Source organism: Vulpes lagopus, chromosome 11 (assembly GCF_018345385.1).
Source record: "Vulpes lagopus strain Blue_001 chromosome 11, ASM1834538v1, whole genome shotgun sequence".
In the NCBI taxonomy this organism is placed as follows: Eukaryota; Metazoa; Chordata; class Mammalia; order Carnivora; family Canidae; genus Vulpes; species Vulpes lagopus.
The window spans coordinates 21,436,929-21,462,431 of record NC_054834.1 but is presented as its reverse complement, the minus strand read 5'-3'; the positions used below and the strand labels follow the sequence as shown (position 1 = coordinate 21,462,431).

At 37.2% G+C, this 25,503-nt stretch overlaps 1 long non-coding RNA gene across 2 annotated transcripts in view; it reads right to left on the bottom strand.

The window, feature by feature from the left end:
- LOC121471835 overlaps nucleotides 1-20,489 on the bottom strand; it is a 166,069-nt gene extending 145,580 nt beyond the window's left edge. For both annotated transcript variants that reach the window (XR_005982714.1, XR_005982713.1), the window contains exons 1-2: nucleotides 20,230-20,489; nucleotides 16,099-16,234 (exon numbers count right to left, since the gene is read on the bottom strand). This is a non-coding gene — a long non-coding RNA (uncharacterized LOC121471835). The remainder of the gene's footprint in view (nucleotides 1-16,098; nucleotides 16,235-20,229) is intronic.
- Between the last annotated feature and the right edge of the window lie 5,014 nt (nucleotides 20,490-25,503).

Below are 25,503 nucleotides of genomic sequence, written 5' to 3'. Positions count from 1 at the left end.
TAAAAGCAACAATAAAACAATAGGTTATCTATTCTTGTATCTTGAGAAATAAGGCCAATAGACAAAATATTGATTTTCTTCAAGAGTTAAGATGTGTATTGACAATCAAAAGTGTATTCTATTTTCCTTTGAAACTATTCAAGGGTCCTCTCAGTTCATAGTGGATCTAGTCTTTCCATTGCTCAGATCAGAAGAGTTGGAGTTATTCTTGCCTCTTATTGCTTTCACATTCTGTCCAATCCACAAATACTGTTGGTTTAACTTTCAAACTGAGTTCAGACTGAGTCCTTGTCATCAACCTCCATGGCCATCACTTTGATCTAAGCCCTCCATGTTTCTAACCTGAACCACTGCAAGGATATTTCCAAGTATCTCTGCCACCCTTGCCCCTATGTTCAATTCACAGCACAGCAGCCAGAGCGATCCTGTTAAACAATCTAACATTTGCATTTCACCCTCCTGACGGTTTCCCAGTTTACAGCGAAAAACCCAGAGTCTCCACAACTTTCAGTTCCGACGGGATCTCATACTCTTTCCAACATCTATCCTTTCCAACCTCGCCTGACACAATTTCTCCCCTTGCTTTTTCTACTTCAACAAAATCTGCTTCTTTTCTGCCTCTTAAGAAAGGTTGTTGGTTATACTCTTGCCTCAAGGCCTTAGCGTCTGCTCCTCAGTCAAGAGACAACACTCTTTCCCTGTATGTCCCTATTGTTTGTTCCTTCACAAAATATTTTTGCAAACCTTACCTTCTCACATTTGGGTCAGATCTTCCACTCCCACTGAGGGTTCGGCAGAAGAGTCAGATGCTCAAGAGTGTAGTGTAAGGGATAATTAGGGACTATTTGTAAAGACTGGGAGGGCTCTAGAAACAGAGTAAAGTGCCCACAGATTAGCAACATGGAAGCCATGACCACCCCTAAAGTGAAAGCATGAAGAGAGATGCAATTACCTGAAAGAATGAGGGCTGTGATATTGAGAGGAAAGTCACCTGTTTACAGGAGCTCATAGCTCTAGGTAAAGAAACAGATACTAATAAGCTATAGTTCAAGGAGGAGTGAGTAGAGGGAATAAATACTGATATTTCTCTCTCTTCCCGTCCTGTGATTGCTGAGGCTACACATCACCTGAATACAGGCCAAAGAATCAGGGAGTCTGGGAGATACACCCTGTGGAGCTAAGCCTTTGAGAGCAGAGTGGTGGCAGAGAAAGGCAGGGAGCAGATCTGGTAGGTAAAATAAAAAAGAATCACAACTGCCCATCCCTTTTATGCTCCCAGAATCCATGCTCTTTTAAATTACGGCTCTACCAAGGTCATATTTTACATGCTATACAATTGACCATTTTAAAGGTCATTCCCATTGACAAAGATAAGTAGGGGTAGTGGGATGGCAGCAGGACAAGTCAGGGGTGTATGTACACTGCCTCTTCTCAGGACTGTGTCAACTCTTCCCCCTGTTGTCGTCCAAAGGAACTATGATCATTTGGCTGGTCCATCAGAAGAACATTTTTTTGAGACTGTTACAATGTATGTAATATGCTCTTTTTTAATTTTCTTATTTCTCTGTACCACAACCTGGAAACAAAATCCTTCCACCTTTCCAGGAGCAGGTCAATTACTTCTATTTATCTTTGTTGATGGGAATCGAAAAGAAGGTGATTTCTTATTCAATAGCTGTGTATCAAACACCAAGGACTATTTGCAGCAATCGTATCAAGCGCCTCTGGGATTAGCTCCAGCTACTGATCATCCTTAAGAAGATTCAGTCATTATTTAAGACTCATTTGGTTTGGTAGTGGCGAAAGACACCAGTTAAACAGTGATGGAAGAGAAATTGCAAACCTGCATTTGTCAAGATGCTAATGATAGTGCTAACCTCTGTAATTCTCCTGTAGATTCAGTTTTGCCTGGAAAGTTCTATTTTGGATGGAAAGTAGCATTTATAGGGACTTCTACTAAAGATAAAATGTTTCTCTCGTAGTAGCTCCTACTTCACAGTTAATTATTAGTCAGCTATTTACTAGAGTTTTGCCAGTTATTAATTATACGTATTCTTACTGTGCATGCTTTGACTGAGTAAATAATCACAGGATGGGTTGCTGGTTTCACCATGAGACAAACTCAAACCAAGACTCCTTCTATCATTGTACTTCAATTAACCTCCAGTCTCATCTGTGGGTGAGTGGTGGTTTGATTTCTAGGGACTTACTTGCCTCAGTGAAGAGCCTCTGTGTAGCTCTAATAACCTTCCCAAAAGTCTGTGTATTTTCATCTCTGGTATAGGGTTGTACACCACCTTCCTCCATTTGGGGAAGACGTAGAGAAAGATTCATGGGATAGCCTGTGGCCACATTGTATCTTATGGTTTAGGCCTGCTTCTGGCATGGAAGACGAGGAATTCATCATTAAAATTAAATTCAAGGATCTTTTTTCCAATCAACCCCCCGCCCCCATCATTGCCTCAGGCCTACAGAAGACAGTCATCCCAGAGCTTTCACTAAATCTTTGGAGAATACAGTGTCTTCTGGCCAGGAAGATAGTAGGAGGTGGCTGAGAAGCTTGCAAAAAATAGATCCCCCCCAATATTGCCAAGGCCTTAACGCCCCTTCCTTGAGCGTGCCAAGAAGTGTCATTTCAACCTCATTGGTCGTATTTCACCACTGAGTTCGGTTTTCATTTGGTTAATGAACCGAGCCGCTGTTAACTATACTCGCAAGTCCTTGAGCTAACCTTAAATTCATCCCAGGTGGGTTTCCCTAAAGTCAGTTAAAATCAATCTTGTATTTTGTCCTCTGTTGTCTCACATTCGTTTCAATGATTTCCACTTAGGTTGTCTAACCTACTGGCTATGCAAGTAGGCAAGATCCTTTGTTTGAGCAGGTTTTCCAGTTGTACAACCCTGCTGTGCTGCGATCTAAGCCTCACTAGAGGCCTAGAGGTAGGGTGATGGGTGGGAGTGGCAACCAAGAGCATCTGTAACTCCTTGTTATGGGTGAAGTTATTTAAACTTTTTCTAGAAGGGGAACCTTGTTCTCTGGGGGCACAGAGGCAGGAAGAAACAGTTTTCTTTTCCAGGGATTATTGAGAAGGATTCAAGTGATCAGTGCTTTCCACCTTGTCTGCGTCTGCCCACATGCCTCCATGCTCCATCGTAGGGTACTAGCCATGCTAAAGCTGTGCCTGTCTCTCAGAGAGGCCCAAGGTGTTGCATGCTTAATTGGAACTGAAATTCTGTAACTCTAGCAACCAAGTCCTTGGCTGGAGCCTCAGCTGTGTCTTTCCTGTTCTTTTATAATTGCCTGAAATTCAGTTAATTTTCCACCCATGTTTTGAGCTTGTAATTCAAGTGTCTCTCACTTCTCGTGCTTTTATGTGATTTAGAAAAAGCTAACTCACCCAACAGTTTTTATGATCCCCATACTGACTAAAGATTCACTAGCACTAGATTGGCCAATGCTTTACCCTCCAGCAGCATTCCATGCCATGCCACTGCCGGTGGTAATGTGAGTAACCTTAATACCAATGCAAGCCACAAATTAGCAGTGTCCCATTTATTCAAACAAGGAGATTCCTTTTTTGCATTCTTCAAATATGTATGTAACAGTTCCAAAAACAGCGTAGAAGGTCTATTTTGGGGAAGCAAAGTTTGTAAAAAACTAAATATCAGAAATTGTCCAGGCAGGAAACAAACGGCACACTTGAAAGAGTATTTCACCACCTTAATATAAGAACTAGTTACACAGGTGTGAACAGAATAAAGAGAAGCAAAAGGGGATGGTCACACACCCAGGAAGAATCACTGATGTGAAGCCTTTAAACCCTCCAGGTTTGAAAGACAAGGGAAGGGAAAGAAATATTAAGAGACTTTACAAGAGTTTTGTCCCTAATGTAGAAGTTGCCCAATAGTCACTGTGGCTAGAGCAGTGAGCCATAGCCACTACCAAACCATGTCCCATGGGGGGCGGTTGGGAGAAAGAAATAATCAGGCCTCTCTCACTTGTGACCTCCTGCTAGCAATTTCCATCATCTAACTCAATCAGAAGCCAGGGAACAAGAGAGTATGGATGAGGCAGTACATAGAGATCATTTTCCCAGGACACAGGACAGAGAGATGTGGAGAAAGGTCTGAATAGGCAAATGGGGAATAGCAGCACCTTTCTCGACTCTGACCCCTCTATGAAAAGCTGCAACACTCAAGGGGTGCCTGGGTGGCTCAGTCAGTTGGGCATCCACCTCTTGATTTCAGCTCAGGTCATGATCTCAGGTAGTGAGATGGACCCCATATTGGGCTCTGGGGTTTAATGGAGTCTACTTTTCTACCTCTTGCTCTGTCCCTCCTCATGTACTCTCTCTCTCAAGTCAATAAATAAATCTTTTTTAAAAAATAGAAAAATAAAAACTACGATACTCCTTTCACCTGACACTGCCAATTTAGGGTTTTCTACTTTATTTTTTTCCATATCACATATCATCTTCCCCATATAGTTATTTATTTACTATTGTTTACTATCTATCTTTTTTACTAGAGGGAGAGCTTCATGAAGGTGCAAAGCACAATGTGGAGCTTGACCTAAGACCTGAGATCGTGACCTGAGCCAAACTCCCTGAATTTTTCTAAAGGAATTATCACCTATTCGGCATATTCATATATGCAAACTATCTGCATATCCCATAAATCACTAAATGGAAGCAGCTTACTTTTCTCAAGTTTCCCTGTTTTGCTCCCGGCTCTATTCTCAGTGCCTGAAGTAGTGCCTGGCACATAATAGGTACTCCATAAACATTTGTGGAATGAAACTCTATTTTAGGCATAACTAAAACTTCAAGTTTAAATGCTTGAAAACTGTCCAAGGTCTTAAGTCCTGTGCTGTAATTATAATGACCATTTTGCAACCTAATATTAAAAGACAAATGTTTTCACAATACATCCAAACAATTTGTAACAATCGGGCCTATTGTTTCAATTCTGGTGTTTCAAGACTTATTAGAAAGCTAGCTCTTTAAGATTTTTAAAAGACTGATGACCATACAGGACAATTCAAATTAGCAGTTCAGACAGTTGAAAGAATTGAATATCCTGCTTCCTCCCTTTTATTTTGATACTAGTCAGTATTACATGGCTATCGTATATCTTAGATATTGTAAGGAAGCAAAAGGTAAATAAATACACATACACTTGATCCTTCACATGTAACAACTCTTTGGCATATATCACATCACATACTATATGTATCAAAACAGGGCCATCTTGGGGCGCCTGGGTGGCTCAGTTGGTTGAGCATCCAACTCTTGGCTTCAGTTCAGGTCATGATCTCAGGGTTGTGGGATTGAGTCCCTTGTGGAGTTCCCTGCTTAGTGGAGAGTCTGCTCGAGATTCTCTTTCTCCTTCTCCCACTTCTGCTTCCCACCCCAGTGCATGGACTCTCTCTCTCTCTCTCTCTCTCTCTAAAGATAAATAAATAAATCTTAAAAAAAAAAAAACACAGGGCCATACCATACGTTTCTTAATAATCTTAATAATTAAATTCTTTAAAATTTTATTTTGATAAATCATGTAACAGAGATACTTCTCCATATTAGTAAATATGTGACTAAGTATTTTTCTATTAATTCCTATAAGGTATCCTGTTTATTGATCCTTAGTTTTTTTGTTTTGTTTTGTTTTGTTTTGTTTTAGATCCTTAGTTTTTAATTGTTACTTGGATATTAGGCTATTCTGCTGTTTCAAAAATCTCCCTTTACTGACCAACCATCAGCAAAGTCATTTTTGTAAAGTGTACAGTCTCATATAAGAAAACAGCATGACATTGTTTTAAATAAATTTTTTACTGATAGTTTCTGTGGTTAAAAAAGTCTCATGTTAGAATAGGTATGTGATAGATTTAGAAGTAGTTGCATCTGGGTATCCCTGGGTGGCTCAGCGGTTTAGCTCCTGCCTTTGGCCGAGGGTGCGATCCTGGAGTCCCAGGATCGAGTCCCACGTCGGGCTCCCTGCATGGAGGCTGCTTCTCCCTCTGCCTGTGTCTCTGCCCCTCTCTCTCTCTCTGTCTATCATAAATAAATACATTTTAGAAAAAAAAGTAGTAGCATCTCAGTGCAATTACATATCTCTATAACTTCCATACACAACTTCAGTTCACTAAAATATTATGTATACTCATCTGAAGACTTTTCTCATCAATGAGATTTTTATTTATTTTTAAATTTTATTTATTTATTTATGAGAGACTATCAGAGAAAGAGGCAGAGACATAGGCAGAGGGAGAAGCAGGCTCCCCTCAAGGAGCCTGATGCAGGACTCAATCCCAGGACCCCAGGATCACGTCCTGAGCCAAACGCTGAGGCACCACTGAGCCACCCAGTCATCCCAACATCCATCAGATTTTTATAGGAAGACTGAATAGCAAATGGAATCCAGGATGTTTCATTTTACTGCTACTGAATGTCAGGTTCATTAACAACCAAATCCCTTCCCTGAAGTCATCAAGAGGCATATTCACAAGAGAGATACTGTAGCCAGTGATTGGGTCATAGCTCACTCTTCCCTTCAGGTTTCCCTATGATCCAGTTTTTCTCAGTGCTCTCTTTCACCCCAATACTCAAGTTAACATTTATGCTCTCAATTCATTGCTCTATGTTAGTTTAATACTGTGGTAACTTACCTTCAAAGTTAATTTAACTTTTTACTCCCCAGGTTCCCAATGTCAAATTGTTGATCACATCAAGATTATAAATTCCTACACTGCAAACCAATAGAGTGGATGGCCTGGATAGGTCTCCAGAGTCCTCAACACACATTGGACAATAAAATATTATCAGCACATGCTCATTTCTGAATTCTAGAGAGAGTCTGCTTGTTAGGCTGTACCTTTTATTGAAACGAGGATAATGCAAAAAGTTTGGGAGTCCTCCATTATATTGAAATAATCCAAAAAGTTCAGATATATTTTAGCTACTTAGTTCCTCAGTTTCCCATCTGTAGATTATTATGGTCTTCCTTGATTCTTTTCCTTCTTGCCATGGTCCCTTTGCTACCCTTTCACTGATGGTTCCCTGCCACGTTTATGAAATCATATAATTTTTCAGCATGCTTTTAGAGTGTTATGTGACTCACTAAACGTGTAGCTGAGAGAGTTTTGTAGTATTCTGGTTTTGGTTTTTTTTTCAGTAGTTGTTTTTCGGGATCATTTTCTATTTACCTCAGCAGGTCTGCAATCACACACAGTACATTATTATTTCAGTAGGACATGAAAAACAATAACAGCATTGATTGAAAGAGCCTGAGGAAAGACATGATTACAATTCAGGAAAACAAAAGACAGAAAAGCAGATGAACAGATACAATCTATTATAACTGGAGATTGAGAGGTCATTGCAGCTGGAATGACCACAAGAATAGCTAGGTTTTTAAATAACATTGTTTTATTTTTTTTTTCCTGATTTGTAAAAGCAACACATGTGTATGCCCATTGGAGCAAATTTAAAAAAAATATACAGATACATAAAAAGGAAAATAAACTATGGGCACCTAAAAAATTACCTTTTAACAAATGAATACACCTCAAAAACTTTGGTTCATAATTTTTTTATTTTAAATGATTTCATTAGCATTTTGCTATGTATTAAAATGATTTGATATGTAATTTAAAGGCTTTCATATAGATAATATGTATTTTAAAATGTTCCTTTATTATAAATGAAACATTTTACATCTCTTGATAATTATTCACATCTATCTCTTGATAATTATTTACATCTCTTGATAATTTCCTCTAGGAAAGTTGCCAAATCTTTGACAGCAAATTATGAGAATGTCTATGTCTTTGGATGATCAAAAGCATGTATATATCTGTCATGAGTTGAACTGTGTCTCCCAAAAAGAAATGTTGAAGTCCTGATCCCATGTGTCTGGGAATGTGACCTTACTTGGAAATAGGGTCTTTGCAGATATAATTAGATTGAGGTCATCTTGGATCATGGTGCACCCTAAACCCAATGGCTAATGTCTTAATAAGGACAGGGAGCTTTGGGAGACACAAGGAGACACAGATGTAAGACCCCGTGAAGACAGAGGTAAAGATTGGAGTCACGTTGCCACAGATCAAGGAATGTTAGGGAGTCCAAGGGGCCGCAGAAACCAAAAGAGGCAAGCAAGGATTCTCCCCAGAACCATTCAAGAGAGGATGGCTCTGCCGATAACTTGATTTTGGACTTCTAGCTTCCAGAACTATGAAAGAATACATTTCTGTTGTTTTAAGCCACCTGTCTGTGGTGCTTTGTTATAGCAGCCTTAGGAAACTAATGCAATATTCTCAAAAACCACTCCAGAATTCCATCCTTATTTGGGCTCTAACACATATGTATCTTTCAAAACTAATGAGGAGAAAACTTTTTTCTTATGCGTTGTTTTACTCTGACAGATTGTCTGAGGGTCTAACAGACCCGTTTACTGGGTTTTCCTTAAGACAGATGTGTTCTAACTGTGGTTTTATCATTTTTATTTGTGAGGCTCCCCCCCATAACCCCCCACCACTACCACCAAGGAGTTCCATGTGTACAGAGCTGTGTGAAAGCTTGGCATTTTACTTCTCATGGACAGCTTCCCACCAAAGCCCTGACATAGGCAAGATTTCCCTATCATTACAATGGGACACAAAGAACTATTTTTTTAAGAATTTTTTTGTTTGTTTTGAGTGGTCAAACCTTCTGAGCCCCAGCTTTATTTAGAAGTCTGATTTCCAACTCTACCCTGAATTCAGGTCCACTACCATGTTTTCACTTGCTGTTGGTTATTAAACTTCAGCTCCCTAGATGCCAGATTCTATATTAAGGCCTAAGTCTTTCTTCCAAAGCATGAGGTAGCGAATTTCCCATTTGCCTTTACATCCCTTATTCATTTATGGATGAAGTTTCCCTTTGGAACCTTTGTGTTTCCTTATCTTTTTAAAAGATTTATTTATTTGTTTATTTATTTATTATTTATTTATTTATTTATTTATTTATTTATTTAGTTTCTTAAATAGAGAAAGAGAGCATGGGGAAGGGCAGAGGGAGAGTGAGAGAGAGAATCTCAAGCAGACTCCCCACTAAGCTTGGAGCCCAATCAATGCGGAGCTAGACACAGGGCTCGATATCAGGACCCTGACATCATGACCTGAGCCAAAGCCAAGAGTCAGATGCTTAACCAACTAAGCCACCCAGAGGCCCCCAATATATTGTTTTTTGAGTTCCTCCAGAGCCAGCAATAACACTGAATACTGTAAAGAGAAATGTAAGACTAACGCCCTATTGCAAGATGCTCCTAATCTATCAGAGTGATAGATCATGTAAACGTATGTATAACAGACTGTTGACAGAGTGCTAATAATCTACCAAGAAATAAAAGCAATCAAATATTAAGAAAGTCAAGTTAATATATTCTTCAATATCTTCTTCCTTCACTGGGAGGACCTTTGAAAGTACCTTTTTGTTTGTGGCCATTATTCTTTTTCCCCACATAGCAACATGGCTTCCTCTCCAGCCATTCTCTGAGAATCTCACTGTTCTAGCTGAAGTTTCCTATGGTCTCCAGAGGGACAGGACCTGCTGGATGGATGAGGCACAGAGGGATGGCGACATTACAATAAACTTGGTTGTAGGTGGGAAAGACTGAAATGGGGCAGCAGTTCCCTCAGACACCAGGGTCTGGATGGGCAGGGCCATGGGACCCAGGCTTGCGACAACCTGCCCACTGCTTTGGAGGCTTAATAAGTGAAAAGGCTATGCCCCTGTATGAATCAATAAATTGCCTTTTATATAGTGTGTACTTTCTTCTCTGCTTTCTCTTCCCTATGGTAAGCTTAGGTCGGTGGGCTCTCATTTGCTCTTTCTGGCTGGGTGGGGACATTCAGTCGTAGGAGAAGAAGTAATATGACCACATCTGTGCTTGCTCTGGTAATCAAACTTCATTTTCTAATCTAGCTGTACTGGAAATAAAGATAAAGTTTGGATTTCCATCTGATCCTGGTTCCACTACTCAACTAGTTCAGAATACAGTGGGTGTGCTGGGCCAGAAACCTTAGAATCAGCCTGTAGGAACCAGCATTTGGGGCTCAAGCATTTTGGGACACAGAAGCTTTTTAGTAATACAATGGTATATTTAGTGAGCACAACTCCATGAGTCTTTTATTCTTCCTTGGGGCAGAGAACTCAGACTCCAAAATGATGAATAGCTGTTGCTTTAAGCCATTAAATTTGTTGATTTTTTTCAGCAGCAAAAGAAAAAAAAAGGTAATACAGGTCGGGGGGTGGAAGAGGAAGGGGCATGAAGCCTCAGAAGGAGCACAAAGCTGAAACCAATCTCATGCCTGATGTCTAATTCTGAAGTGAATGAGGAAGAGGGTTTGTCTTTGCTCTTTCACTGAAATTCATAACATATATAAGACATTTTATACTTTCTTCTCCTGTGTATGAAATCTCATATGACATGAAAGCGGTGTAAAAGTCTTGTGCTGCTCAATTCATGGCTTTGTGGCAAAAATAAGCTATATAGTACATTGACAATCTTTCCATATAAAAATTCCCTTTTAAAAAAGATGTGTTACACAGTGTGTTTTCACAAAAGATAGTTGTGAGGTTCTCTTTCAGCTCGTTAATTCCGCTGATTCCCCACTAACATTAGAAACACTGAAAATTTGAAAACACATATTTAATGCAATTTCAAAAACCCACAGGATATGAAATCTTTACCTTCTGTCCTTTACATTTATATCTAATTTTATGAACTGTGATCTTTATATGAATTTTATGAATTCATATTTATATGAATTGCAGTATTAAAAGAAATTATAGATAACATTACCACACATATTTATTGAGCACCAACTATGTGCCTGGTTGTCTGTGTCTGTTGGTGACCAAAAGGAGTTCATGCCTGTGCCTATATTTTTATTTTTTTTTAAATTTATTCATGACAGACACAGAGAGAGAGGCAGAGGGAAAAGCAGGCTCCATGCAGGGAGCCCAACATGGGACTCGATCCCGGGTCTCCAAGATCACACCCTGGGCCAAAGGTGGTGCTAAACCGCTGAGCCACCAGGGCTGCCCCCTGCCTCTGCCTATCTAATGGTCTGTAATTATAACTGAAGTTTATATTTTCTTTAATTTATTCAGTTGGACACTGAATTCATTTTTCTAGGGCTGCCATAATAAATTACCAGAAAGTGGGTGGCTTACAACAACAGAATTTATTTTCTCACAGTTTTGGAGACCAGAAGTCTGAAATTAAGGTGTTAGCAGAGCCAAGTTTCCTTCACAGGCTCTAGGGGACAATCCTGCACGCCTCTTCCAGCTTCTGGATACTTCTGGCATTCCTTGGCTTGTGACTGTACATTTCCAATTTCTGACTCTGTCTTTACTTGGCTTCTCCTCTCCTCCCCATTATTTTTTCTTTATTTAGTTCTATTAGAAGGGCACTTGTCACTGGATTTAGGACCCATCTTGATAATCCACAATCAACTCATTTAGAGATCCTTAATATAGTTATATCTGCAAAGGCTTTTTTTTTTTTTTTTCTTTTCACCAAATAAGTTCATGTTCTCTGGTTCTAGGGTTAGGATGCAGCCATATATTTTTAGGTGCCAGCATTTAACCTACTATAATACTAATCTACAATTCACAACATAGAAATGATGATGATATTATGTAGAATCACATGACCTCTGATACTGCTCTGTTATTAAGAATACTTACTTAAGTGACAAATGGAAAATTTTCCTCCTTGTACAGCTTTAAATGTTTAAAGCAAAGAAATGGTTCTTTATTTTCAATTTGATTCATGGTTATTCTTGATCTTTTGACCGCTAATAAAAAAATCTCATCATACTAGAGAATCATTTCCCAATAGTGATTGGACTAGAAAACTTACCCTCTGGAGAAGGGGCTTACCAAATACCCATCTTACTGACTGGAGAGGGATTCTGAAGTTAATGAAAAAAACACTGTTTGATATATCTATTACCTTTAGATATCAGATTGAAAAATTACCCATACCTTGCAAGGATAGTGAGAAAGAATTTAGAATTTAAAAAGTAAACAACAACAACAAAAAACCCCGAAAAAAAACTCAAAACCTCTGATCCGTGATGAAACCATAAGTAATTCCATATTATTAGTATCTATTGAATATATTCCCCTGTCACACAATAAGTTAGGAGTCAAAACTAAATAAGTGAACCATTTTGCATACTGTGCAATAACCCTTTAACTACTGTGCAATAAGTGAACCATTTTGCATACTGCGCAATAACCCTTTAACTACTGTGAATGACAGTTGGTTATCTCACTTCACACCTTAATATTTCTGTCTCAACTATAGTTCAATAAAAAAATAATAAAATGACAAATAAACAAAACTTCTATCTGCTCATGTAATCTAGTAATCAGGGGCTCCTGCTATCCTCATGGGACTCCTGTTCAATTTCTTTGTTCAATATCCTTACAATATTATTCCTAAATCTCAGTAAAAAAAAATGAAGAGCAGATTACATATTTTCTTCCTGTATCGAGAGCAGCATAAAATTTAAAACATATACTTTACCTATTATAAAAAAATGAATAATAACATTTTGTCTTGTATCAGTGATAAAGTTTTCTTCAAGACCTACAAATACCTAAATATCCTTGTGCCATAAAATGTATAGAAGGACCAACATACTGAGAAAGTTTGCAGTGTGTGTGTGTATGTGTTTGAGAGAGAGAGAGAGAGAGAGATTTGAGGGAAACAAAGGAATATGGGTAAGAACATGTAATCTGTTTGTTGAATCCTTCTTAGAGTTCATAAATAGAGGGTATGACTTTTAGGTTGATGTACATGTGCTAATACAAGTCTTCTTTCAAGTGCGAAGCAAACATTTCTTGGGCTAGTTCTCCAAAATTTTGATAGTTTATGTCTAATAGAATTAAGACATTTGGATTCCATTTCCTCTAAAGTATGCATATGACAAAAACGAGACACGCTTATTTCTTTGCCAATTACACCTTCTATTAGAAGCGTCTGCTTTGATTTCAGGGGCTACTCCAAAAGAGAATACATATCAGGAGATTTGTGCACAAAGAAAAAAATGAAAAAAAACAAAAAACAAAAACAAAACCTAACACGCTGCCTACTGAAATGCAAAAGGAAATACTATATAAAAAAGGAAATACAAGACGATTGGTGTATAGTTTGAACCATCTGATGGATTTATAGTATGCTTAGCTTTGATTAGCCTGTCAGGCAAACTGAAAGAATTGTTCTGTTATTCAGAGTGCAGATCAAGAAGTGCCTGCAAAGGATGATGACTGAGTTCAGAAGTTTGGGTCAGGTGTCTGCTCCTCTACTACACCATGTGTACTCATGTCATCGTGATGAATGCAAGGTAACTTAACACTAATACCGTCTAAATTCAGCTGAGAAGAGTATCACTATCTAAGGCTACTTGTTTTTTTAGCTTACTACTTGACAGCATGACAAAAGTCAAGGGCTATCACTAATGGTGAGTAACATCCTATAATAATTCCATGTGAGTGAGGAGGAACTTTGCATGTTTGAAAAAATAAAATGTACCCCAAAACTGTAAAGCTCAAAGCACTTTTTTTCCTGTACACCACAAATCATTAACATTAACCTAAAATTGAAGGGAAATATCCATGGATGTTTTACTGTCATAAACTAAGAATGTAACATTAAAAAGAAAAGATAATCCTCTGTGGTTTCTCAACATATTCTTTACATTTAAATCAGACTGTATGCAAAAAAAAAAATCACTTAAGTAGAAAAATGCTATGAATTCTTCCCATGAGGATCAATAAATTCAATTTAAAGGTAAAAATAGGGCAGCCCCGGTGGCTCAGCGGTTTAGCTCTGCCTTCAGCCCCGGGTGTGATCCTGGTCGGGCTCCCTGCATGGAGTCTGCTTCTCCCTCTGCCTATCTTTCTTGCTCTCTCCCTTTGTCATGAGTAAATAAATAAAATCTTAAAAAAAAAGGAAAGAAAAAAGAAAGGCTTGGAAGAAAAAGCAAAAGCACTCTGCTGTCAGACAAAATTATTAAAAAAATAAAAATAAAGATAAAAATAATATTATCCAACTTCATCTTTTCCTTTTCAATAGTCTGCTTATTAGATAAGAATGTCAGAACAAGTTCTTTTGAGGTTAAATGGATGGTTTTTTTTAAATTTCAGCTTTCATGAATTAGAAATTTGTCTGCTGCTTCTCTTAACCACTAATGACTATAACAACAACAACAATAATAAAAAACCTCAAGTGCAATAAAGAAAGTTTTGTTTGCTTTGTTTTGAGCAAGCTTAACATGTGCCAGGTTTTCTGAAATACACAATGCACTAAGCTATTTTATGAAACATACTATTTTCTATGGCTTCTTATCTTTACATTGGATCTATATTTAATTACCAGTATCTGGCTGTTAGAAAGTCATATATTTATGAAAGAGAAAACTGAAAATTTTAAAATTTTAGTTTCATTTAGGGCATTTGTAAGAGTAGTTTTTGTCTTTTTTTTTTTTTTTTTTTAAGATTTTAGTTATTTACTCATGAGAGGCACAGCAGGCTCCCTGCAGTGAGCCTGATGCAGGACCCTGTCCCAGGACCCAGGAATCAAGACCTGAGCCAAAGGCAGATGCTCAACCACTGAGCCACCCAGGTGTCCCTATAAGAGTAGTTCTAATTAATTAAAATATATCAGTTACCAAAGTGACTTTGAAGTACAATACCTCCTTATTATCAAAATTCCTTGGAAGTCAAACATTCTTCTTTGCCAGAACAATGACTTAACAGTGGATTACATTAAAAGATCAAGAACAATCTTGTCCTGATAAATATAGAGGAAACTTAATAAGAGAGATTACCAAAATCAGTTCTAAATGGAAGAAATATATATATTAGAAAAATACATATATTAATATATACATATTATATGTATATTATCTTGAGGTCATTATTTAGGGATGATTTGAAACCTATCATCCATCAATTATGTAAGAGTTGGTTAGGTTAAATGCATTTTCCTTTTGATTCTCATACAGCATATCTGTTACTTAAAAAGCTTTTCCACAAAGGTAGATTTGCAAAAGTTTCAAAAAGTATTCCCTGTTTCTTTTTTTTAAATTTCATTTATTCATTTATGAGAGACAGAGAGAGAGAGAGAGAGAGAGGCAGAGACAGGCAGAAGGAGAAGCAGGCTCATCACAGGGAGCCCGATACAGGACTCGATCCCGGGTCTCCAGGATCACACCCTGGGCCGAAGGCAGGCGCTAAACCACTGAGCCACCCAGGGATCCCCAAAGTATTCCCTGTTTTAATAGGTGTGGTAAATTTGTCATTTAGCCACCACTTGCCATATTTTCATTACTCTGGTGTCACCAGCTTATACTGAAATTGCCTTATTCCTTTCTGTCTACTCAATATATAAATATGCCTCACCCAACGGTACGATTGTCTAAATTGACTAGATCTTTGAGTCACAAAAAAGTATTTTATTGTTCTTACTCATGTTTACTGAAAAAATACTTTATTTGTATATATATATATACTCTTTTTGCATGAAAATACCCTTTATCTGTATGTTTGTTTGGGTGGGAGGGATGCTCCACTTTGCCACTAGGAGAGAGCATTTCACTCCCCATTCAGTGAACTTTCCACATTTTGGCAGCCCCTGAAGCCATGGGCATACAGTCGAGGTAGCCGCCTACTTGAGGGTCAAGCTTTTCAAAGTCTAGCAAAAAAGAATTAAAGCACAAGAAAGTGTAGTTTGTTTATTCTTATTAGTTATCTTTATTACACATTTTAAAAATGTATGCAAAAGTGAATGGGGTAGTAAAATAAAACCTCTGTGTACATATTCTAATTTCAGCAATGTGTCTGATTTTGTTTCATCTGTTGCTTCTCACTGGATTATTTTCATGCAAATCTGAGATATTATATTATTTCATCTACACATAATTCAGTAAATCTCTAAAGAGACAAATACTCTAAACAAAAACATAACCACGATGTAATTACGGCAACTAAAAATCACTAAGAATTCCTTTATCAGAGTGGCTTTCAAATATTTAAATTCTTACCTATTAAAGTGTTCTTATGTAGGTTTTAAGTGCTTACGCTGCAATTGGCTCAAGTCCTCTGCTGATTTCTTTATTTGGAAAAATTTTAGTCTTCTTTGTGGTAGGTATTATTACCTCATATTTTTCAGATTGAGACCTATATGAAATAAATTCCCTGAGGTCAGAGTTTAAGTAACAGAACTGGTTCAGTTCTAGTTCTAGTATCTGTGCTCTATCTTACTCAGATCCATATAATTTAGTTTATTTCAGGGTAGAAGAATATAGGGAGTACAATTGTACCCAAAACATGTAACATTCTTTTTCTAAAATTAAACACATACTGAATATGTAAAATTCTTGTCCCTCCAGCTCACCATGCTGGAAACCTTGGAGGACTTAAGATTTCTCACTGTTAGGCTTCACGTTCAGTAAGATGTTGCTACAGATTCTACTTTGGGATCATTCCTTGTTCACAGCACAGCAAATCAAGATCTTAATTTTTTTCTAAATTTTCAATTTCCCTTTGTTGAATTTAAGAAAGTTGCCAGACTGATTTTCCCTAAAGAACAGTTTTGTACTGTCATTAGAATTAGGGCTATGGGAAACGTGGCTGAGAGAATAATAATTCTTTGGAAAGCACCAAATATCTAAAAAATCAATATATTATTGTCTAGGCCTGATTCTCTCAAACTTTAGCATGCAATCAGAATCCCCTGCAAGGTTTGCTAAAACACACATTGCCTGGTCCTAGATCTTTCAGTTCAGTAGGGCTGAGAAGGGCTGTGAATTTGCATGTCTAAGAATTGCACAGATGCTGCTGAGGATGCCAGGCCCAGGATCATACTTTGAGAACCACCGGTCTCTCAAACTATTACAAATAATGGGATAGGAAAAACACGGGACTCATGAGATGATCTGGGTTCTTTTTCAGATGTTTCATTTGCAAGGACTAAGGGATTATGGAAGTTGGGTGGTGTCTTGAGATTTCATTTTTTCATCTTAAACTGGCTCTAGCTGGTTTGTAAGAACCACTTTGGCGAATTTCTTCTAAACTCTGATTTCAGTGACATTACAGCTGGAAATAAGCCATGGTAGGAATATTTACACCATAAAAATGGACAATTGTTCTAAATCAGATTTTTTTCCCATTTTTGAGAATCAGTTGCTAACTACCAGAACCCTGTTGATTATATCCATATTGATTTTCATAAAATTTGTTTTAATAATTTTAAAGCTCTCAGTCCCTTTGAAATCATCTGTTTTTCTCTGAGCAACAGATTGTCCTTTCTCAGTGTGTCTTTATTATAAAACTAGAATGAATCTAGGACTTTGAGAAGTGTTTTGATTGGGAACAAAGACATTAATGACTAGGTTTTGGTTTAAATGAATCCTAACTTCATGGAAATGTCTATATTATGATGCATAAATGCAGGAAAATGAAAGGGGAAAAATTTGAAATAAATGTAAGACATGCTCTTCTAGTTTTCTTCTGGTCACAATTCCAGATGTTTTTAAAGATCAAGCCCTAGGCTCTCTTCTCTTCAAACTCTATACTTTCTCCAAAAGAATTTCATCTGATGGTATTCATTAACCCACTTTCTTTGCAAATGACTGACTCCCAAGTTTGTATTTCCTATTAAAAACTTTTCTTTGTGCCTCAGGCCCACAAAACCTAAAGCTAGCTTCATATTTTCACTTAGATAATATGAAAGTTACTCTCATTTGATAGGTACAAAAAACTTTCATGGTCTTCTCCCCAAAGATGGTCCTCTGCCATCATATTTTTACCTTACCACTACATTCCTTATTTTAAATGCCCTTTGAAATCCTCTACTTCTCTTCACTTGAGCTGCTATTTCCCTAAGCCAAACATCTATCTTATCTTACCCAGGCTAATTTGCTAGTTTCCCTTATCTCCTCTTATCTTCTTCCAATACACTCTCCTCCTAGTGATGAGATGGTTATTACAAATGCAAGTCTGATAATACTTTGCTTTTTTTTTTTAAATGCCTCATTGATTTCCTCTCCTTTTAGAGTAATATTCAAAATCCTTAATGCGGGGACATCTGGGTGGCTCATTGGGTTGTGTTGGGACTTTGGCTCAGGTCATGGTCTCAGGGTCCTGGAATTGAACCCTGCATTGGGATGCTTGCTCAGCTAGGAGTTTGTTTCGACCTCTCCCTTTGTCACTCCCTACCCCTCATGCTGTCTTTCTCTGTCTCAAATAAATAAGTAAAATCTTTTTTTTTTTTTAAAAGCCTTAATGTGTTGCACGAACCAACATTATGTGGCCAACAAACATGAAATGAGTCTTGCCTATTTTTCTAGGCACATATCAAATACTTCCTTGATCTTTATATGAAAGCCTTATTGGCTCAGGACCTTTGCACATGCAGTTCCCTCTGTCTTATATCACTTCACTTCCTCATCTTTGCTTGTATTTAAGATCTCAGTTCAAAATCACTTCATCAGGAAACTCATGCCTCCTAAAGAATACAGAAGAATCCTTTTCCTATAACACTCTGTATTTTTTGTTTCATGGCTTTTGCCAGTTATAATTTCATAGGCATTTCTGCTTTATCTGATTAATGTCTATTTATTTCCTGTATATTATAAGCTCCACAATAGTCTGTTTATAGTCACTATTATAGGATGAAAACTTAACAGACTATGGGATACTCAGTAAGAGATCTCTATCATCTATCATCTATCATCATCTATCAATTGTTGAATAAATGTTACAGTATATTTTATAACAATCTATCTTTCCTTCCCTCCCTCTCTCTTTCTTCTCTCTCTCTCCCCCTCCCTCCCCACATCCCTTCCTCTCCCATACTCTTCCCTGTTTCTCTCTCCTTCTCTCTTTCATAGTTCCCTTTTCCTAATAGAGCAGCAAGAGATGTTTATTCCTCTAACCTGCAAGTCATTCTAAGAACCTACCTGCAAGGTCGTAATGTAGTGATTCTTAACCCTGGCTGCATATTAGAATCACCTGGGGAGATTTTAATAAATACCCATGCCTAGGCCCACCACAGACCAATTAAATCAGCATTTCTGGAGGTGGGGCTCAGGCAACATTTTTTTTTTAAAGCTCCCTGGGTGATTCTAATGTGCAGCCAGGGTTGTGAAACATGCTGTAATGGATGAAATCTGAATACCCATCTGTTCATGAACCATTCAAGCCATTACTCTTGGCCTAGGAAATTTCTAATTCTAATTAAATGATCCTTATATTTATTCATTCATTTATTCATGCAAAATGTATCATTTTAAATCACATCTTAGTATATCTTATATTTGTTATACTCCTATTACATAGTATTTACCACTAGAAGCAAAAGTCTCTATGAGGCATTGTGAAAACTATCCAATGTGGCCAGATACTGTCCAGATTCTGAATTGAACTCTTTCCTTGCTTAGTTGATACTATGGGTTTAAATCATAAATTTGAAAAAAAAACAAAAACCTTAAAAATCATAAATTTGTCCCTAGAGTTTTCTCTTTGCTTCTCCTCCCACTCTGCATACTTCTTGAGCACGTGGTAGACTTTCACCCCGATTGCGCAAATGTAATAATGCAGACATCATTTATGCAAGAAAACCCGTGAACCTCGTCTGTAAAATAGGCACATCTGTGCAAAAATATTTCTCCCTTCATCTGAAAACTGTGAAAGGGAGCCTTTCGGATTGCTATAACATGTAGGGGCACAGTGGTGAGAGATGCTGTTATAAAAAGAGAAGCTGAAGAGCTGTTGGGGGTGGGCAGGAAGAGTAGAAATATTTAAAAAGAGACATGGTGAAATCAGGAAGCTTTTTCCTCAAAGGGCAGTTGCTGCTGGAGCAACTGAGTCATCCTCCCAGTATTGTCCGTCCTAGATACAGTGAACAGGAAGTGAAAGTTCAGTGTTGCTTACTGTCAATTACCATCCACATAAACAGACACAGGAAGATCAAGTCCTGTTACTTAGCCTTACTGCCCTCGGATGTTTTGATAAATATGTTAGCTATTTACTCAATATAAATAGTCAACTTACATACCCCCGAGGCTAAATTTTACAGTTTTCCTTTTGAACTCCTCTCTTCTAAAGGCACTGTCTTTGCCCACACATTTTCTTTTTGGATTCACCAGCCTCTAGCCCTTGCCTCTCCTCACCTTCTGCTTCCGGGAGGGGAAAGTCTCATCATCCAGGCCTCTCGTAAAGGTAAACTTGGTGCCAGGGAGTAATCCCCTTGGGTCACTAATGGATATTCACACATCTGAGAATGCTGTTAAGAAGCTTCTGAAGTGGAATGCGATTCCAGCTGTAGCAATTACATACTGCTCATATTTCCTAGTTTAGACTCCAGGGAGTTCAACAACTGCCTATTAGCAAGCTGACGATGAAGGAAGCGCTGTAAATCTCACAAGCAATGATAAAGCCGATGCTCCTGGAAGAAGTAGGAAAGAGGGAATTGCAATTAAAAAACAGAACCATGAACCTTGGCCTTTGAGAAGAACAACACCCACAGAAAGTTAATGAAGAACACGAGAGGATAAACTGAACTGTAAACATGTCTTCTATCTCTTTTCAGTTATCAACTTGGTTGCAGGCAGAATGAAAGAGAAAACTAAACATCGAGAATCCAAATTAGTCTGTAGGATACATCTAATTCTCAAATACCACATCGGGTTGGGACGCTTTAGAACATTTGGTCACGCCTGTTCAGCGGAGAGGCAGAGAGTGGATTCCTCCTCTCATATGGGTATTTAAGACCATTTAGGCCTCTTAAAAATAGCTATCCAGAGAGGACTTGATTTAAGTGTCAAAGAAAGAAAAAAAAATACACATAGAGAGTTCACTAAGCAGCATGGGATGTATATGAAGTGTCCTAACAACTTAAGAGGCCTTATTAGTGGGCTCACTTGACAGATACAGAAACTGATGTCTAGAGAGATTACGTAGGTCAATGGTAAACCCACACCCATGAAATACCAAGACAGGGGTGGGGACCCAGTTCTGTCTGCTATCAACGTGCACATGTTTTGTATTACCTGATGCTTCCTGCTGTGAATCTCCCTGTGATATATTTGAGGTGATGGGGATAGGAATTTCAAGGCCAAAGAAGGAGGTATCAAATCCCAGATGCTTTAATTAGATATGTTTGATTTTTTAATAACAATATGGTGACTTGATGGCTCATCTACTCCCGTTGTTTAAACAGAAGTTAATGAAAATTTTGGAATGCGAGATAAGTTCCCTAACCATACCCCAAGTGGACTTGAATGTCTTCAGTGATTGATGACTAGCGGGGAATCTACCCCATGTAGGATGAAAGGAGGGAAGTTTGATATTTAGGCTGAAGGAAAGGGAGAATGAGATGTAATACAGTAAAAAAAGACATAAGAATTAAACTTTAGAACGATGGAGAAGAGTGTTTGCTCTATTTTTATTTTCCATAGTGCTTTTATGTATATTATCTTGTTTCAAACTCACAGTCTTTCTGAGGAGTAAGATCCACTCTCTATAGAAGATCAGGTACTTCAAAATGAGAAAAAACAAAAATTATCATATATTACAAAGCAGTAGAGTGCTATTGTCCATGTCACCAATAGCGACCTGGGAGAGGTATAAAATACAACTGTTGTGCTTTTGTAGATTGCTGATGTCTCGCAGTACCATTGTTAGATCTGTTGAAAAGATAATTCTGTTTCTTATTGTTGAGTACACTAAAACAATAAAATACCATCAGACTAGATAGGACCATCCCACTATAGCCATACAATAGCCTTAAACCATTTGGAAATGAGGGGGGGAAAGTGCCTATGAACGTACGGTTATATTTGTAAAGCACTATCTCCAAGATGTACAAGTAAATCATCCTTACAGTTTAAACAGCTTAATAGCTGGCTTTGCACTGCATTGGCGGTAGGTGTAAAGCTTAATCTGTAAAGTTTACAGTTTACCAAAGCACAGGAAGTACAAGCGAGGAACACATTTGTACCAGGTAGAAAATCTACCTGCTAAAAATAATCATTTGTCTCCCTGAAAATACTTGTAGCGCTGCGTTGCAAAAGACTTTACAACACTTCTGACCAAAATCTTTCACTCGATTGGCTTTAAGGAGAATCAGTGGCTGCTTCTCTCTATATAATGGAAATTCCTGTTCCAATGCCAGCGATCCATTAAGATGATTCAGGAAAAATTCGACCAACTGTATTTTGCAATTGCCAGTCTTATCTACTTATCTATTGGTCTGTCTCAAAACAAAACAAGACAAAACAAAACAAAACAAAACAAAACACAATGAAAACTGATAAACTCCCCAAGTAGTCTAGATTCTGCATAAGTTAAATATATGCAATTTTATTTCTTAATTTTAAGTCATACTTTGGACTTAAAGAAAAGGAATGTTATGTGATAGCCATAGTAGGTAAGACAGGTAGTTAAAAATGGCCCACTCTGGAACCAGAATGTTCCAGACTACCTGGGTTCATATGCAGTTAAGGACTGTTTACCAAGTCCTTCACTTTTTATAAGTCCTCTTTTGTCATATGTAAAATAGTTTACCAATAGTGCCTACATCCCAGGATGAGGATTAAAGAAGTTAATGCACGTAACATGCTTACAGTAGTGCCCAGCACCTAGCAACGACCTGCTCAGGTGCTAACTGGTGCTGCCACTACTGCCCCCCTACTGTGCCCCTCTCTCTTCTTTATAAATATAGTTCCCTGTCTGGGTGATATTTTTTTTCTGAGATTAGTACCATTTAGGTGTAAATGTGGAAGTAGGGTAATAATTTTACTTGAAACCTATAAACAGGCATGATAGTTGCCTTCATGTTGCCTAGAAGTTAGTAAAAGTGGAAAAAGTAGAACTTATGAAGGTGTGAAAAAGTGAAATAAATATATACACTAACAAGATTCTTATCAACCTTAATAATGCCTGTTTAAATCTATCATTTATATGGACTCAGTGTAATGTTTATACACGTACAATTTATGTCCTGCCTTGTCACTCCTTTTTGTCAAACATGTCAGTTCATTTCTAAAAATTTTATTTATTTGAGAGAGAGAGAGCACAAGCTGGGGGTGGGGTGGGGAGGGAGAAGTAGGCTCCCCACTAAGCAGGGAGCCGGGTGCAGGGCTCGATCCCAGGACTCCAGGGTCAGGATCTGAGCCGAAGGCAGACGCCTCACCCACTGAGCCACGCAGGGCCCCGATTGTGTCAAGTTCTTACATAACTTCATAAATATATTTAATAGCTTTACAGTATTACATCAAATGGAATATTGTTATTGTTGGAAACATTGTTGGCTTTAATAATGAACAATTACAAATTTTGATCCAATAAAATAGCTCTATAGATTTTTCTTCTTTTGAATCATTTTCTTTGGATCAACTATAATAAGTGTGATCATTGAGTCCAAATGTATGATTTATTTTTTTCTGACCCAACTTTTCTTTCAAAATAGAACTCATATTAATGTTACAATTACAAAATAATATTTGATCAGTGTGAAAATACAAGCGGCACAAAAATGTATGAAGTGAAAAAAATTAAAAAGTCTAATTTCCTATGCCTCAGTAATCACTCTAAGTATTTGTTGTATATTCTTCCAAACTTTGGTCTAATCATTTGTCATTACACTGCATAGAGTTTATATATTGAATATAGCAATCTTCTCTATTTTACTTGATATCTTGTGGATATCTTTTCATTACCATTAGTTATAATTGAGACATTTTAACCACTGAATAGTATTTTTCTGTGTGTATGCTATATTTTCTTTTTTTTTTTTTTCAAAAATAACCCACCGCCATTGGTTATTCAGGTTGTTTCCAAACTATTATTATCATGTTCAAAGAACCAAGCATATATGGTTTTTTGTCACATTATTTTATTTTAATAAATTCTAGAAGTAAATTTGCTGAGTAGAAATTGTTATGCACTTAGAACTTAAAATCTCTTTTTACCAAATTGCCCTTCAGAAATGTACTGATGTCTTATTCACATCAATGAATGTGTTCAGAGTCCTCCTCTCACTAGGTTTGTTCACTTAATCTTAATTTGATTGTTCGCTTACAATTGCAGTCTTGGATTACTAATAAGGTAAAATGTCTTTTCACTTGCCAAATATATTTAAATTTTGTTAATGGTGAATTTTGTTATGTACTGATTTTTATTTTTATATTTTCACTTAACTGAATACATTTCAGTCCTTTATGATGTTTGGGTTTGTTTTTTTTTCCCCAAACCTAAACCTATCATACAACTAGGGGATGAAAATTGTGTTTTCAATGTTTCTTAAATTTTATACTTCAAGTCTAAAAATGTTAATGAAACTGGAATCTGTGTGCATGTGTGTGCTACATAGGGGGAGACCATATCACTATATAATTTTTTACTGCTTTTCAATTAGAATTTTATGAGGTGAGGTTATTGTGAGAATTTCTTTAATGTCTCTTTATGTGTTTATTCTTGTTCCTTCCTAAAATAAATAGGACCTATTTGTTCTTTATTATCATTATTTTTTATCTGAAGGGAAGAGCCACAGCATTATACTTGTAAAAATTGCCCTATTTTTGTGCATTTGCTTTTTGAATTAAATGCAGTATTAATTGATTAAGGGTCACACCTCCAAAAGTGGAATTGTGATTGCATAGGGCTATAATCATTAATTTGGGAGAAAACTTACATCTTTATTGATTAGGTCTCCCCTCCCAGGAACAACATATGCCTAATGGCCACATATTCTTTTGCTTTTGTGATTAAATTTTTCTTTCTTTTGGTCCCCCACATATCAGTTTTTAGTTCTTTGGTTGAAAGCAATAAAACTCCTCTAACAAACAGTATCAAATCATAAACCTTTATAGGGTATCTCTATAAACAAAGGAAAATAATGGGTTCAGAAAGAACAGATGGCCAGAGTGGCTCTGGGACCTAGATGGCAGCATGTAATGGACATCTCCAGGTCCCTGCCATAAAGCTGGGAGGTCACTATATAAAATAGGAGGGAGAGATAGTGAGTAGCCAAAACCAAAATATGGCCTCCATTTTAAACTATCATTATTATCAAGTGAATAGAATGACAATTTTAACTTGTGATGATTAGCTTAACTAAGTCCCAGTGTAAAATGAACCAATGATTTTTAAAATGTTCCTTTAATATAGTTCTCTAATATTCTTTCAAAATTTGAATATTTTTCTACCTTTTTTCTTGAACTTTCTAAGCATTCAAAACTATTTTATGTAATGATTTTTTTCCTCTTTCACTTATTTTAGTTATTTTCTTATGTTCTAGAATATAACCTAATCAGTAGCGATTGTCACACTTTTCCTGTTCCTGATTCTAACAGAAATGCTTCTAGTAGTTCACTGTCCAATATAATTTTTTATTATATCTATATTTACCATGTTAAGAAATATTCTTTTAATCATTAGGCTGG